This window comes from Apteryx mantelli, chromosome 6 (assembly GCF_036417845.1).
Source record: "Apteryx mantelli isolate bAptMan1 chromosome 6, bAptMan1.hap1, whole genome shotgun sequence".
Classification (NCBI taxonomy): domain Eukaryota; kingdom Metazoa; phylum Chordata; class Aves; order Apterygiformes; family Apterygidae; genus Apteryx; species Apteryx mantelli.
In genome coordinates this window covers 42,824,605-42,840,957 of record NC_089983.1, presented here as the reverse complement: position 1 = coordinate 42,840,957, position 16,353 = coordinate 42,824,605, and the positions used below count along the sequence as shown (strand labels likewise).

The following is a 16,353-nucleotide window of genomic DNA, read 5'->3' as shown; positions in this document are numbered from 1 at the left end:
CTCTTTCCATTTTGAAACTGGTTAGGTTGTTCTGAATTTTATGTTTTCCCTGCAAACACCGTTTATTCATTCTAAGAAAACATCGGTAGGGTAAACAGAAGTATTTGTGTGTGTAGCACTGCAACTCCTCCTGAGATGCAAATTGTGCTGCAGGGAGGATAGTTTGTGCTTTCCTCTCCTCTCCTCTTTTCTTTTTTTTGACAGCCAGTTAATAAAGGCTCAACAATAAGCAGCTGCCTGTGATGTCATTTGGGACTTTGTCCACAGAGCTTGTATTTACAAGTACTGAGCAACTACATAGCAGCAGCAAACCCAACTATCAGCAAACTTCAGGTCTGCTCTTACTGGAGGACTTTGGTAGTGCTGTGGACGGTGCAGAAAGCTAACTCTGTTCTTCTAACCACAGGCTTTTAAAGCGTGGTAAATAAACACTGGATAAACTCGAGAGAGTTTCTGGACTGCAAAGACTTTTTACAGTTCTGAGTTCTCCAGGGCTGGCATGTTTTGACTGAACTGCTGCAAGTAAGACTTTTGCTGTTTTGGTGTTTTTATCATCTCTGTAAAGCTTATTTTCTCTAACAGGGTGTCAGTATTGCTGTTTGTAGTTTAGTTTTAATTAAATGAGCAGCAAGTATGTAGTTGCTAGGAGTAATTACAGCCATGCATCTGGGTGTGTTTCAGTAATAGAATAAAGGACAAATGAAAACATGATTCTGGCTTTTGTTTGCATGAGATTACACTGAAGTGACTCTGTTAATATAAGTGATGAAATTCTAAGATTCTTAAAATATCATGAGTATTATCATTATCTGAACAAAGACTAGTCTTTCTTAAGATTTTTAGTTTATCGGTTCATGGTATGTATTTAAAAACTCAAAGTTAATTTTAATTTTTAATATCATTTCCTTGTTTTCAACATAGTTTTCTTTAAAAATTGTTTTGTTTTTTATGCAAATGTAGAGTTAAAGCAAAACTTTAATATTTCTGCTTTTAGTCTCTGTTTGAGTTCTGGAGGTACATTAGGTTTAAAAGAAAAAATCATGCAGTGCTTTGAATCAAAACCTGTCGCCTTTAGGATAAAATGAGTTGTCAATTATATCAGAAACAGTGATTTTTGTTTCATTTTGTGTATTTACATTAGAAATCCATCAAATAATGAAAAAATGAGAGCAGAAACATTCCTACACTGATAATTGCCGTGAAAAAACCTTCTATTTCTATACTGCCTGCTCGTTGACAGACAGAATTGTGTTTATAACCACTAATGAACTCATTTTTACAACAACTAGGTGAGATTGTCTTAGTGTTATTCCCATTTTACAGAGGGGCAAACCAACTCATGGACATGCCTTATTAAATCTTGGTTTACCCGCTTCAAAAGCTGGTAAGAAACCACAGATCTCTGGCTTCTCATTCAAATGCTTTATCAGAAGCCCTTTCTAAATTACTACCATTTCAGATGCACTGCCTATGCCAGAGAGTAACCTGATCACAGTACTGTGTATGAAGAACTCTTTTATTACTGTTTTCTTCTCTTTAATGATCTGTCTTTGTGGAGACAAAGCAAGTTTCTGAAGAACGCAGTCAGAAATCTAAGACTCTCATTGGCAACTACATGAGGGTAAGTCAGCACAAATCAATAAAAGAGAATTAGAGGATTCCTCCTTAATTATGAGCACTATCAATTTGCTTTCGCTTCTCTTGCTACTGACTGTTTACAAGCCCTCTCAGCCCTAAGAAGCAATAGATTATTAGGGCTTCCTATTAAGGTCTGCACTATGACTGCAGACGCCACTCTTAAGTGACCTTGTTTCTATAGTAGATCAAAACCTGTCTGTCTTTTGTTGTTGTTTTTGTGGTGGTGTTATCATGTGGTTTGGCATGTCAGGATACTGGTGCAACTTGGGACCTGTTCTGTCTGTCTTTGGAACTGAAGCGTATCTTCTTTAAAAAAAAAAAAAAAAAAAAGGGAAGAAAAGGATCCATAAACTTAGGTCTGCCTTGATGCCATGCCATGAGAATGGCAAAGGCCTTTTTAATGGGGTTTTAAATAGGGGCTTAAATAAGAGCAGCGTGTCTTACTCTTTAGGTGTCCATCCTGCTCCTTCAGAAATAGTAAGCAAAAAGCATAGTTCTTTAAAAGCTAGTTGTTCTTTTAAAAGACCTTTTTGTAGTTCAGAAGCTTCCAGTGAATTTAAAGGTGAAGAACAGAGAATCATGATAGAGCCTTTCCCTGGGGAGAAAGGATGGGTTTAAGGTTGAAACAGTAGACCTTAGGCAGCCAGACTGCACTGGCTCCTGTGGGCCAGTCTTTCTGCCCCTCTGTCAGCTTGTGGCCAGTAATGATGATCTTCTACTGTGAGCTGATAAGTGTATTTACACTTGCAAAGTATTCAGAAATCATGTTGGCAAGTGCCTACAAAATCTTCAAAATAATTAAAACAAAGTGAGATTTAAACAAAAATATCAGGTTCCACTTATCTTTGTCACTTAAATTGATTTTAAGTGCAAGTCTTAATCTGATAAATATGAATTGTACACCTGTTTCAGAAAACTTCATGGACTTCTCTGCTATTATTCTTGTGCATAAAATGACTTGTGTGTACTTATTCAGAAACTTAAAGCTCAAACAAGTAGAAACCTGGTCCCGTTAAATGTAAAGTGGTAGGGTATGATTCTACTTCCACTTTAGTCAAGAGCAAATCTTCAGCTAATTTCTGTAAGAGCAGGAGCAGACTCTCCAACCTGATGAGTTTAAGGCGATCTGATTTTCATTTTCCATTCTTAAATTTTTTTTCTTACATTTACGTTTCCTTTTTACATTGTGTTTCAACATAGCGAATTAGGATATAGAGCAAGATCCCTGTTCAGCAGAGCGATCAATGCCCTGGCTGCATTTTTCCTGGGTAGAAGCTGCAGGTCTGAGAAATAGGCCCGAGGATGCCACACACAATGTGATAACGTTCTCCTGTGGCGCTAAAGGGGACAATTGCCAGCAGACTGTCAGTTCTTCGGGCTTTCTTGCAATCTGAAAAGAAACAGAATCAGTGCAGGCTCCAGCCTGTCGTCATCTGACAAGTGGGACCGACATTGGGATAAAACCCACTGAACAATAGTGCCAAGGGGAAGCCCAGTTGGCTAAAGAGCTTAGCACAACTCATCCAGGGCCAAATGCGGCGAGATGCTCTGCAGCTCTGCACGTGTTCAGCTCCTGGCAGGATTGGAGTTACGCTTGAGTAAAATCTGTACCAAAGCTGCTAATAGACCTTTGGAAGTTTTAGCATCTAAAATGCATTTTTATTACTAAAATAAGATAACCGTAGAGTGTAAATAGAACATGAACCATTAACACTCGTAATACTCTTTTCTGTTCTTGTCTAATGATACCCTTCATGTAGCATGCAGAAACCACAATTACATTAGGTATTTTTGGATGGTTCCGTAAATTAGTCATGATGTTTTAGGGATGAAAAGTTAGATAGCTATTATCTGAAAGATACTTGGAAATCTTTTATGGTTCCATTGTTGGGCATTCAGGTGAATCACGTAAATGTGGTCTGCACTGCAGCAGTGGCTTCTGAAAACTGTCACTCACATTGTCTGTAGGCTATGAATGAGGTAGACTCTGAAAAGCAGATTGGATAATAAAACAGTGGATAAAAATTATGTTGCTGAAAAATGGTCTATTAGTATTGACACACAGCGAGAACAAATGCTACTGTTAAACTGCATGTTTGATAAGCTTTCCACAAAAGGGCACTATTTGTTTTCCGGAGCCAAACTAGCCTTGGATAGTGTGCACGCACAATAGGTCTGTGCAGAACCAAATCTGTGCCACAGATTATTTTCTTTGACAGTGCTAATTGATTATTATAATTCATCCTTATCTAAATTGTTAAATTCAACAGTTTACCATATCCTTTTGTTTCTTTGTTACTGAGACATAATACAAATAAGAAGAGTTAATTACTGCATGCAATAACAGAGGCAAATTTCATTGTCCGCTTTGCTTTGGCTGTAGCTGTGTTGAATCACCACTATGGATTTTCAGTATTGATGGGGAAAAGAGAGATGCAAGGACTCCTTTGTAGTGGAGTTGCTTTTTGATGGTAGTTAGCATTTTTGTTTTGAATATGACTCTCTTTGCAGCTAGGCTGTATCGTGTTTACTTCGCTTGTGCTAAGTATTACCTAACTGTACAAACTGAAGTCACTTGGGTGCATTGATCCTATTTGGATTCGGTGGCACTGCTTGAGGAGTACAGCACAACCTGGCACCTGAGCGAGAGGGCTGCATCCGCTTCTGAAATGACTTGCTCCACCGCACAGCAGCACTAGGTTCTTTTCTGCAGTGCTCAAGTGCTGGCCAGAGCTGCATCTGCTGGGTGAAAGCAAGTATAGTGCTCCTGGCATGGGAACTTTAGCGATGAGATTAAGTAATGGCTTAATTTATGCAAATTCCTAACACTCTGATTTATACTGCTATTTTCTAAGATAGGGTATACGTTTGTTGTGAAAGGTAAGATCTCAGCTCACTGGATCTGACAAAATGGGGGGTTATTTTGCCAGTAGAGGGCCATGTTAAACTGGATAAATCACTTTTGAACTCACATTTTCAGTGAGTAACAGCTTATAGCATATGGTTGTTTTCAAGGGCAAAATGAGTAAATAATTGGATTTTTAAAGAAGCTACCAAATGATTAATTGTTTAAAGTAAGAATCACATTGCTTTTACAGCACACCGCAGTGCTGTATCAGTCTAATTAGACTGAATTCTGGTCTCTAAAATACATCATAGCTACCTGTTTATTCTGAACTGTTCAAGGTTGATAGATACAGCTCTAATAAGTCATTAAGCTGACATGATATACAGCAACAGCATGTGCTTTTACTATAATGACACAAATGAGAAAAGAATTGTTTTTCAGAGGTACAATCACGTTTGTTTTTGATGTGGCCTCTAAACTAGCAGTCATTATTCAGGCTCTAGTGCTGCAGGAGTTGACCTTTGGCAAAATATTTTGTTATCCTCAATCTTTTATACAGGCCTTTTGTGAACTCTGCACAGCTCTCATTTTACTGATTGCATTTAAAGTCATTTATTGCACAGTCTTTGCCCTTCCAGCAGATGTTAAAGGATTCCCTACCTCCCCCCTTAAAGGCTACTCCTCCACAGCATCTAATTATAACCTACACAAAAGATTAACAGATGTTATAATTGTCTTTACTCATTGATTAAATAGTTTCTGCATGATTTGCTTTCTCTTCTCCCTCATTGCTGATTTGTGAGGCCTTTCTGGATAAGTCTCATGCATCTGCAAATTGTTAATGGCTGTCTTCACAGTTTTTTAACTTTTTGGTTTTGTGGTTCAGTTAGAGCTGAATATATATCCATATTTATATACATGTGTATGTTCTTCTGGATGGTGTGACAGAAACCTGTTAAAAAGGGGTGCATGAATGCTTGCACTGATTCCACACACTTCGATTTCCCTCTGCCTTTTAACTCTTTATTCCAAAATGTGTGTAAGAAACATACTAGTCTTAATGCATGTAAATTGGGGAATGGATGGGTAAATGATGAGATTTCTTTAGCAGTATGTTTGTCCCTATGTCAATTGGCACTTGCAAAGGAAATTAGTGGTTGAGGAAACCAATTTAAGGAGATAACTCCTAATAGGAGAAAATTCCTACTAGGAATTTACTAACAGGACTTAGTAGGTCCCTAATAGGACCATTAGGAAACTTTGTGGGGTTCTTTTTGATGGTTTTCTTTTTTTCCCTTTTCATCTTCTCACAAAATTAAGGTCACTCGATCCTTGAGTTAACTAATCTCTTCTCTGCTGTGTTTTCTCACAGATAGGAGGGCTCCTTTCTCAGGTGGGTCCATAGTCCTTCCCCTACTGTGTAACAGTGCCAAGGTTAGCAACTGGTGTTTTATCTTGTTATAAATCTTTTAACATCTTGAACTAGGTCAGACCAAACCATGTGCTCTCTTCAGAGAGGTGAACATCTTGGACACATATTCCCTACTGGGGATTTACATGTATGTAACCGTCCTTCCCTATTGTTTGTATTCCATAAAACATATTCCTTATTTCTATCATTGACACAGATGTGAGTCATTGGCGAGTCTGCAAAGATTTCCATGATAGTCTCCAAACACCCCACAATACTGTGTGGTTGCATCTGTCATGCAGCTTCAGCCTGAAGTGTTCTGCCCTGTTTAGTGCACAATTAGTGTATGAAGAAAGCTAAGAAGATGGAGATCATCTTGTCACACGTATTCTGACAAAACCTTTGTTTGAACCTCTGCTTTTAAAGAACAGGTTAAAGCCTTGAAGCTTATGGGCCTGGTTATTCCAAGGCCATTAAACATTGTGCTCTTCTCCCTACCCCTTCCCCAAATCCTACTAACACGTAAAACTGTTGCCTTGATTCCTAGTCAGAGAAACCAGCTCCTGTGGAGAATGGGTATATCGTCTCTCATCAAGTCCTTTTGTGTATTTTTGGCTACAAAAGCTATTCCAGTCCTAGGTGGTTATCTGGGAATATCGACTTAATGCAGATTCATAGATATATAAGACATCCTGTGTGATTCTGCTTTGCTGATACTGTGTGGAACTTTTCTTTTTTATAGTGAGTGCTGTAAATACTGCTTGCCGTGAGATTTTGCAGTACAACGTACAGGGCTATAGGTTTTCATCAGATTTTAAAGATGAACTTTTTACATATAATTCATTTTTTTATTAGGCTCTATAATATCTGTGCAGCACACAAAAGCATTTGTCTGGGGATTCAAAATGGCTATAGAAACAGTGGTACTTTGTTTATGGGATTAACAAAGAACACTGTATCCTCCTTGTTTTTAAATGACATCTCAGTGCTACTGAATACTTTCCATTTATGAGCTGGGGGGAGTAGGTTAGTTCATAATAAGAAAATTCCAGGGTGCCAGCTGTGCTTGCGGAGTGTATTTTAATTATATAGACACCTGTCCACTACCAACTTGCAGTATTTCACAGAGATCTCTGAACAGTCAGCTGATGGAAATGACTTTTATTCAATACCAGCTTGGTCTGAGTTTGAACAGGATCCAGAGGTGAAAGGCTGAAATCCCAATTAACAATAATCAGATCTATCTGATACCACTATTAAGCTGGTGCTAAAAGTCCTAGGTGCTCACTACAGTTACACATGGGAAACACTTCTAAATTAATGACTTACTGAAAGTTCAGCTAAATCATTAAGGATTTTTAGCATCTACAAGTAACAGCTACTGAAGGAAACTATTAAATGAAACTTGGTCTACCATACCTTAATAAACAGTTCCCTGTTATGTCACTGGCTGCTAGCCCTGGCATTTGAGACTAAGATCTTCTTCACCTTTAGGTTAAATTGCACAAGTAAATGCAAGACAGCACCAAATGAATGGAAAAAAACAGGCACCAGTAGAGCAATTTGAAAGGTCTTGGGCTGGCCATTCTCCGTGTCTCTTTGCTTGAGAATCTTTAGAGTTGTCTGGTATTTAATTATGTGCATTTACTAAGACTAATAACTTCCCTCCCTTAAGCCCCAATTCTGTCATGGTGTTATTGATTGGGAATGTATCATGATGTTCATAGGAAACCATTTCTGTCATTTATATTTACCAATCTTTAATCAAGTGAATTGTTTTTCTTCTTGATTACTGTAAAAATCTTCTGTCACGAGGAAAAAGCTTTAAACAGACATTGATAAGAATTTATAGGCAAGATTAGGATTTTAGGCACAGCCTTGAGAAAGGGATGGTTCATAAGATACCCAAGCACAGCCATAGGCAGCATGACAACGGATCCTATTCATTGTTTTCCTTGCTCTTGGCAGGGAGGTAATTTTACTGATGGCTTTTGTCTCACTAGTAAAGCATGAAAGTCCTACTTTCACCCACTGGCTAGTGTGTGTTGTGGAAACAAGTTTTTCTTTGCTCTTATTCCTCTGTACCAGGGCTCCAGGTTTGTGTACTGTGCAGTACAGGGGATTCAGAGCTTGGCTGCATAGTTCAGGAACTTGTAACTGGGGAGTGTACTTGTGACTCTTCTAGAATATCTAGCTTAACCAGCAACATTAGGAGACTAGGTTCCCTTAGCTCCCCTTACAGTCAGCTGAGAGGGGTTGGCTCACCCAGGGGTGAGGCAAAGCAGAAATTAACCCCAACTCAAAGGGTCTTCACCCAAGAAGAGAGTAATGTCCCATGACTCTTTCATGTGGGCTTAGGACATATCCGTGGGGCCGTGAAGACTCCATCTGGCTTTCTCCTTTCTTTCCTCTTCCTCAAGTCCCATTTATAAGTTCTGTTCTCTCTGGTAGCTACATGTAGCATTGCTGTGAGCAGGCAGAGAAGACCAAAGGTGAGCAGCACTAAGGGCTGCAGCATCCTGCTTCAGGCCCCAACTATTACAGAAAAAGGGGCCTATTATAAAATTTTTGAAACATGCTGCTTTAATGGCTCCTGTTTTGTTCTCAAGGGGAGCCTATTTTTTCTCAGTAGAGGGAGCCTAGGATATCTGGCTCGCTTGACTAGATAGGTGCTTTCAGTTGGGTGGTAACAGACTCCTCTCTGCCTCATTGTTTTGAGTTAAATTCCGTTCTAGCTGCATTTGTACAATAAGATTAATTTTCACAGAACATGGTGAATGAGAATGGAATTTCTTTTGCTGCATCATGTGGAATTTGGAGAAAGTATCATTCTCCTGTTTGGGCAAATAGTGACGTACACATACAGTAGATGAACGCAGTAATAGTAGAGCAGCAGCACTAATAGAATGTTTCACTGGTAAAGTCATTGTCAAAGAGGAATTATTCTATAAATAGCAAACATATATATACCATATATTGCTACCTTTACAGGATAGTGGAGAAACTAAAACAGAGGAAGTTAGTGAATCAGCCTAAGCCACGCATAGAAGAACAGGGATCCAACTCAAAATATGGGTTAATGATTAGGGTCTACTTGAAGTGAACTAAGTGCTCTTTCTTTCCTCCTTGCCTATGTCCTAAACTATTTCCTCTAAAAAAAACCAAAAACCAAAAAACCTCATGCTGAATGAAGTTCTTAAAAGGTTGCATTTAGTCTCAAAATGCAGTTGAAAATTCAAAATGTATTATTTAAAACATGCTGAAGTGTATTAACTCTTTCCCCTTCCCTGCTAAAACTATTATGTTTTGTATCAGCCAAAATTATTGGCCAAACAGCTGTATTGATTTTGAGTAATTAGCATGAATTCTAGAAGAAAAAGTGGAAGAATCCTATGGCAACCTAACAGTTGCTACTGCATACAAAAGTATTTTTCAAATTTTATGAATGAGGAACTTCTGAAATGTCAATTTCTGTGTGTGTGTCACTTTTGGTGGTTTAATGATTTTTAGTTTGCATTCTGAACAGGGAGACACTTGAGTGAGAGAGGTATGAGAGAATTTTACTATTTTGCCTCCTTTCTTTCTAATATTTTCTGGATATTACTATATCCATAATCCCAATGTTATCTGTGATGGCAGACTATATGTTCTCTCACATTTCACTTGGTAGAACTGAGTGCAGATGAGTTAAAGATTGGTAGGATGACATAAAATATAGGAGAGTTATGAACGTTTTAAATGGGAGATTCACGAACTTTTTTAATTTACATTTTTATGAAGTTTCTGGCAGATGGAAAAATTGGAAGTTGGTGTGTGACAGCCAGTCTTCATATTGAGAAACTGAAGTAAGCCACCATAAGCAGCTGACTGCATGGAGGGAAGGATATTGTGCCTCCCCCCGCCAAAGGCAAAAGCCTCTCAGTCTAATAGTCCCTAATATGGATCAACCACTGCAACCTATAAAGAGACACTGAGAAGAGATGATTCTTTTTTTTTTCCCCCATCAGTCTCTTCAGATCACTCATCCCTGGCAGCATCACTTGCAGTGTGCTTTATTGAACTTTATCTACCCTTATTTTTATATGACAAGTGTTGCACTGGTTCTCTAGGAATCAGTCTGTATTGGATTTCACTTTAGGTAATTTCTTCAGATACTCAACATCATTTCCCCCTCTTGTTTTCTTTTCAGCCTGTTGTCAATACCCTAATCAATTCCTCACTGTCTCTGATGTTAGTTTACATCCCTCAAACTTCTGTAGATGTTCATTCTTTCCCATCTTAGTCTCCTCTTGTCAGTGTTTGAAACTACAATAAACAGGTTTGTTAATCTTTCCCCACCACGTCAGTACTTTAATCATCTTTACTGCTGCTGTTTGAATTCCATCAAGTTTGTCTATATCCTTTTGGCCTAGAACAGAATTCAGCATTTGAGATGAGATCTCTCTAGAATTACAGAGCAAAAAAGGTGAAGGACTGCTCAGCATGCCAGTATTGTTGAGGATTCTGTCACCGTCCATGTGGGTATGGATGAGGACAGAATATCACTCATTTTTATGTTTTCACAATAGTTTTCTTGGCCATAAGCTGAAGATGGAGTTTTGTCAATGTGTCTCTGTTCCTTTTAATTTTACAGTCTTGATATTACACAGTCGTACACACTGTGGGGTGTGAGGAAAATGAAGTGAATTTGAATTGGCCAGAGAAATCTCTCTGGAGTTTTTTTTTATGTATGTCTGCTGATATATAGGGAATACATCCCACTACAGAACTGGATGTAGTAGAGCTGAGTCGTACTCTGTTGTCTTTCTATTGTCAAGCATTAAGGAGAGAAGAAATGTCACTGAAGTGTGTTGGGGAGCGCCGGACCTGAAGTCCATCGAGTCTGATCCTTTGGTAATGTTAGGATGGCTGAAATTAGAGTAGGCTTGTTCTAACTTCTGCAAAGGCTGAACAGTCAGGGAACCACATGAAGGGTTTTAGTGCCCAAACTTACATTAGCAAGGACCAGAGCTTGTGGATTCTGGCACCTGCAAACTCTGCTCTGGTACCACCACTCTTCTACATTTCACAGAAGGCAGAGGTGACTGCAGGGGTAGTTCTTGCTGGCTTAACTGTACAAATTAACAGGTCTCAGCAAAAGTATTTGGGGCAGAAAAATGAGAAATAAAAATATGCATGGTGTCCTCCGCTGGAAGCACCTGGAGCTGCTCAGTCTGATGAGGCTGCATGTTCTTGTTTCATTCCCATGCCACAGTCCCCTCTTTGAAACCATGGGCTCAACTTTGTTTTTGCTGTCACTGGAAGAGATTGTCACTGTCTTTCCCCTCCTCTTCTTACTCAGGGTTGACTTTAGCCATGGTGGTGTGGAGGGGCTATTTTCAGCATATGCGGATATACAAAATGAGCTCTTTCTCAGTTACCCTTTTCGCAGATCAGGGAGGGATCATGCATATTTCATTGTGCTTTATTCTCCCATATTTTTCATATGACAAAGAGGGATTATGAGCTTGATTCAGCTTCTTTTCTGGGCTGTTCTTGAACGAATACCTTCATTGTAAAGTTATTGCCTTTAATGTAAAGTTAGGCCCTGGCCCCTTGGGAGTGTCTGAACAGCAAGGTGAAATGTGAGACACTGTATAACAACCCACAAGGCCCCAGATTCATTAGAAACAAATTCTGCAGTCTAGACTTTGAAAAATTCCCTCTGATGCAAATGAGTGGTTATCTGAGGAGGATTTGCACAGGTGGCCGCTGAAGATGCTACTACTAACTGAGGAAATGTTTTTGCATTACTTGTTTTATATTGAGAGTTTTCCTTTAAGCCATGTGAACATTTTACAATGTAGTCCAGTGCTCTATAGAGTGAAAACAGAGGTCCAAACGTTGTCACTAAGTTAAGATGATTGTAATTATTCCTCATGTTCATGAGTTGGAATTCGTCAGTAAATAAATGGCCTTTCATTGCCTTCAGCTCTGCTGCTGGGAGAAGCAAACCAAGTAACATTCATTTGGGACACTTCATATGACAAAACTGCTTTCATTCACCAAAATTTACTATTAGACAATGTTAATAGCAAAAGATGCATGGAGTGCAGAAATGAGAGAGGCAATAGTGACAAAAAGCTCCTAAACGTGTTCATTCTTTAGTCTGTCTGATGGGCTTGTATTCAAATCCCTGAGCCACCTTGTGACCATTGCAGCTGTCATCCTTTTTAGCAATACTGTTGGAAAGGGCTGAACATGCACAAAGAATTAATGATTTTTAGGGGGTCTCTCTGGACTACAAGTAGAACACATGGGTAGGCAGAAGTGGTGCATCTGTCTCAGAGAAGAAGGGGTCTTTGGGCTCATTTCACAAGCACCTAGTTCTAGTTTACTAGGTCTAGTTTCAAAAATTGAGCTGGTAGTCCACCTAAGTTTGCTAACAATAGAGATCTTGATACAGATCTTACTTGTTGCTTTGAAACTGTTAGACTGTAGACTAGCAGTGCCTTGATTTACACCAGTGAAAGAAAAGCATGGAGGAAACAGTGAATCAAACTCAGTATGTAGGAATCTTGATTGTATATTTTAAATTCTTCCTTCTGCTTAGTTGTATGTTAAAACAATTCAGACTTTGGTTTTAATTTAAGGCATTTATCTGAACCTTGCAAAACATTATATGAACACCTGTGAACTTGGTACATCATCTTCATTGGCTTCTTGAACCAGATACAACTTCCTTTGGTGAAGATTTTGGAATTCAGTGTGTGAAACCTAATGAGATTCCCGTTTGGCGCTCTGCTGCCAGCCAGCCATGATACTTGGACAATAAGAATGTGACTGGAATGTGGACTGTATAATCAATGTTGATCCCTTCAGTCCATGTCACTGACTGTATTAGACAAATTGTGACAAGAAAGTTTTTTTTTCTTTTCACAAAAATGTTTGTGAGGGTTTTGTCCAGGGGCTTCTTAGGTAGCTCATTTGTGTTAGAAATAGATATATTTAAAAACATCATAATTATGGAAAAGTGCTTGTTTATATGTCCAGGAAATTTGATATATAATTTGAAACTTAGTATTGAAACTCTTTTAAACTAATATAGTTCAAATGCTGAGTTGCAATGTAATTTTTCCCATGCTATCCCATTATGTACTGACATTAAAATATTGTGTACTAAGACCTCTCTTTAGTTTTTAACATTTTGATAAAAACATTAACATTTGATAAAACATTAACATTTTGATAAAAATCAATATTTTACCATAAGAGAAAGCTAGATCTAATAACGATGTGCTAAGTTAGAGAAGCTGTGTCTAGCATTTCATATCTTACGAGCCTTAAACCACAAAATGCCTGAGGCATCTTATGGGACATTTGTTTTTGAACTTCAAAATCTTCATGTAACCCTTTAGGTGTCTGAATGATAACAAGTCAAATTTCCTCAGATCCTGGAGTAGTTCTTCTCCAGGTGTCTGGAACTGCCTGTTCCTGACACCTGAACCACTCAGTTGTGGTTCACAAGTGAGATAAGTCAGTGCTGATGTCCCCAGAGGTATCTGATGCTGTAGCTGGGTTCAGAGCGTGCCTTTTACAGATTAGCGGTCTGAGTCGCAAAACATAGCTGGGAGAGGCTAAATGGTTGAGGGAATCCATCTTTATCGTATAATAATCTATATCATATAATTTATAATAGTATATAGTAAAAGGTAGTATATAATAATGAGTGATTAGAACACTCACTCAAGAAATGGGAGCTTTGGGTCTGAAAAGCCTCAACCTTGCTTAAATATCCCTTTCTTGGATATAGGTCTCAGCATTCACAAGGGTTTGATTTCAGTGCAACAAGTGGAAATAAGGATACACAAACATCACTGTCATAATCTGACTTTTTATTGACGATAACACTGTAATATATCCTTTTCTCTCTGCTTACCATTTGCTGTCTTGACAACAGATTCATGCTTTCTGCCTGCTTATCTTTCCTCATTTTTGTCTCAATAATTTTATTGCATGATGTGAATGCTTCATGTGTTCCTTAAAAGCCAACAGGGAAGGGTAATCCTTTGACCTTTTTAGCATTCTTTGGTATAATTTACTGGCTAGTCTTTTTCTCCCTGCAGCATGGCCCTTGGAACTCCATGATAAAATTGGACAGCTAATCAAAATAGAAAATGCTGAAAAGGTTAAAGCTTTGATTATGTTAGTCTATAAATGTTCATAGTCTTTTTTTTTTTTTTTGCCAGAAAGAAAATGAGAGCTGAAAATGGCATCAGATGAATCATGCTTATTATAGAATACGGAAATGATATCAGTTCAACCCGTTCTTGTTACTGCTGAAAGAACGTAATCTTGTGCCCTCTCATTTTATGTTACTGCAACCCACCTTATCCTCTTAAATGAATACATGCATCCATTTAATTAACCTCATGAGATACCAGGATATAAATCTTTGAACTGCTTCCATGCATTTCATCTTGACAGCTGTCATAGTAATAACATCTTTAGAGCCGTATTCTTTATTTTCTGATTTATATTATTTTGAGCATACTGATAGATTTGCTGAATTTCATCCCTTAATCTTAACTTGTTAAAATCCTAGGAGCAATGCTGTAGAAAGGTTTACTGATTGTTTTGTTGGGAGAATAAACAGAAGATTGTCTGCATGAAGAAAGCATAAAGAAAACTGTGGTTTATACAGGCTGTAATTTAGTAGCTGATATGGTTAATTTTAATTGATGTGTTTCTAGCACATTGCGCTAAGAGCTTGTTCCTTGCCAGAGAGAAATCACCAGTCAAAAATGATATTAGACCATCCTGTGTGCTCTGCTGATTCCCTGTCAAGGGGCTGGGGTGAGGACGGAAGGGAGCCACATTGACCCTCAGATTTGTCCACCTTCAGTTTTCCTTGTAAACTGCCATGCATCAGTGTCATACAAAGATGAGATGGTTCCTTGTCTCACCCCCACGCTTCCCCTGCTTCCCTGGGGATGCTTTATCTTGGCATTAAGGATGACTAGGATGCAACCAGAGTTAGAGGACTACTGGATTAGGGAGTGTTTTGGATCACAAAGTAGCTTGCAGGAAATGCTTGGGTCTATATGCTACCATTACAGTTACTGCATCCTTTGGAAGGGTTTTAAAGGTTGTAAGAAGTTCAGAATGTATCAAAAAGAGTTATCCCAATGGAAGACTAAAAAACAGGACTAGTAATGAGTCCTTTTCCAACTGAATAGTTTGACTGATTTGAAATATTTTGTTTTAATATAACTTTCCAAAGCCAGTCAGAATATCCGGAGATGTAGGCAGGATGGTACAGTAGTGCTGTGTTTGCTGCCTTGTAATTCCCATGGTATTCTACTCATCTAAGCATTTTAGGTTCTTGCATTGGAATTTTTCTAATTTAATTAACTCATTAATGCTAGCACATGGCACATTCCTTCTCTGCAAAAATGCAGCTTGCTTATCTAAATAACAACCTAATCCAGTGGGTGTGAATGTATAGTGCATGCGTTAGTGCTAACAAACTGCTGACCAGTCTAAGCAAATACCTGGGTGTATTGAGCATTAGCCAGGCAGGCTGTGCTTACGGCATTGCTATGAAATACACTGCGGGTGAAACAAAAAATGTTTAGCTAAGTTTCAGGTTGCATAAATGCAGATATTGCTATAGTTTTCTATTTCCCAAGTGTTGAAGTTTGAAACATCAGCTCATAAGAGAATTGTGGAATTATTTTTTCATTTCATCACTGAAAGTCATGACCAGGCTGAATACCATGAGAGGGAGTGATAAGGGTGTGGTAATGAAACGATTTTCATGGCTCAGCTTTAATCATGAGGCAGAATTTTCTCATCCTTTGCAAAGGTGGGGTTTTCTGCTGGTACTGCTCTGATGATTTTAACAGTGTCTATTTGAAAAGACAAGAAATACTCAAAAAACTTAGTACAAACCTCAGATTTCTGACAGGCCCAGGCCTGGGAAGACAAAGGTAGTGATTTTATGGAATTGAACAATCTTTGATATATTGAATACACATCAGGTCCATAATTCTGGAACATTTTTCTTCCAATTCTGAGAAGGGCCAGACAATTTATGCTGTACTTAAAGCTTTTTCTACTCCTTTTCCTACTAAGACCACAACAAAACCAAGCATACACACGTTGGTGTTGGTATCAGGGTTGTCATAATAAAGGCAGCTCTGCAGTGGCGGAGTCAACTGCGTGATAAGGAGGGAGGTACATTTTAAATTAGGTTCTCAAGAAACTGAATCACTCCGGAGATCAGTAACGAGACATGAAATCTTTCACCTTCAGATCACCTGTTCATTCTAATGAACATTTACATGGATAAAAATTTTTACTTCCTTATAGGTGTTTGCTGACCTATGCTAGTGGTGTTGCTTTCCTTTCCCTGTCATGTCTGAGGGATAACAGCAGTTGGGTTATTCTGTTTCACTTCTAAAGTATGGCTGTC

General features: G+C 38.5%; 1 protein-coding gene across 1 annotated transcript in view; it reads left to right on the top strand.

Annotated features, from left to right (window-relative positions):
• Window positions 1-307: 307 nt before the first annotated feature.
• NCKAP5 (NCK associated protein 5) overlaps window positions 308-16,353 on the top strand; it is a 388,365-nt gene continuing 372,319 nt past the window's right edge. The window contains exon 1 of the mRNA XM_067299354.1: window positions 308-522. The gene's annotated coding sequence lies outside the window, so the exon portion shown is untranslated. The remainder of the gene's footprint in view (window positions 523-16,353) is intronic.